Genomic DNA, 597 nt, shown 5'->3' on the forward strand with positions numbered 1-597 from the left:
TTCCAGAAGAGCAGCCCCGTGTCGTGGGAAGGCCAAGGAGAAACTCCCTGTTGCAGAGGTGAGAGGCCACCCTTGTTTCTGCCAGCTCCGGACGCAAATGCAGGTGAAATATGAATGGGGAAGGATGGCCCGGGACGCTGGCTCGGGAGCAAAGAATGCATGGGGTATCTGAGCCAGGCAAGGCTCTTCCGCCGCCGAGCGTGGGGCACGTGGGGCAGTTGGGGCAGCTTTCTTGCCGAGGGTTGAAGCTTCTTGCAGCTCCGTGGGCTTGTATTGCAAGTAGGTGGGAGAGGGAAGGAACCGGAGAGAGCTAAAACGGGAAGAGAGGGGAGCAGGCAGAAGGGCAGGCAGGGGCTAACAGCAGGGCAGTTAATTAAATGTTTTGCTACACACAATTTCGGATGCCAGGATGTGGCTCTGGGAAGTGAGGGGGGGATGTGGCTCTGTCAGAGGCTGGAGTTTGCGAGTCCCCGTTGCAACGTAAACTCTCTGGTGGTATCAGAAAAAAAAGTGCTTGTGGCCAGAGAGGGGGAGGCAGCTTCGGCTCTTCCTGCTTGGTTTGCTTTGCGTCGCCAGCACTGACCCGGGTCTGACTTG

General features: G+C 57.6%; 1 protein-coding gene across 1 annotated transcript in view; it reads right to left on the reverse strand.

Moving 5' to 3' along the window:
- Positions 1-597, reverse strand: part of LOC104083132 (TGF-beta receptor type-2-like) — an 18654-nt gene that overhangs the window by 4881 nt on the left and 13176 nt on the right. The window lies entirely within an intron of this gene.

This window comes from Fulmarus glacialis, unplaced genomic scaffold (assembly GCF_000690835.1).
Source record: "Fulmarus glacialis isolate BGI_N327 unplaced genomic scaffold, ASM69083v1 scaffold13111, whole genome shotgun sequence".
Lineage (NCBI taxonomy): Eukaryota > Metazoa > Chordata > Aves > Procellariiformes > Procellariidae > Fulmarus > Fulmarus glacialis.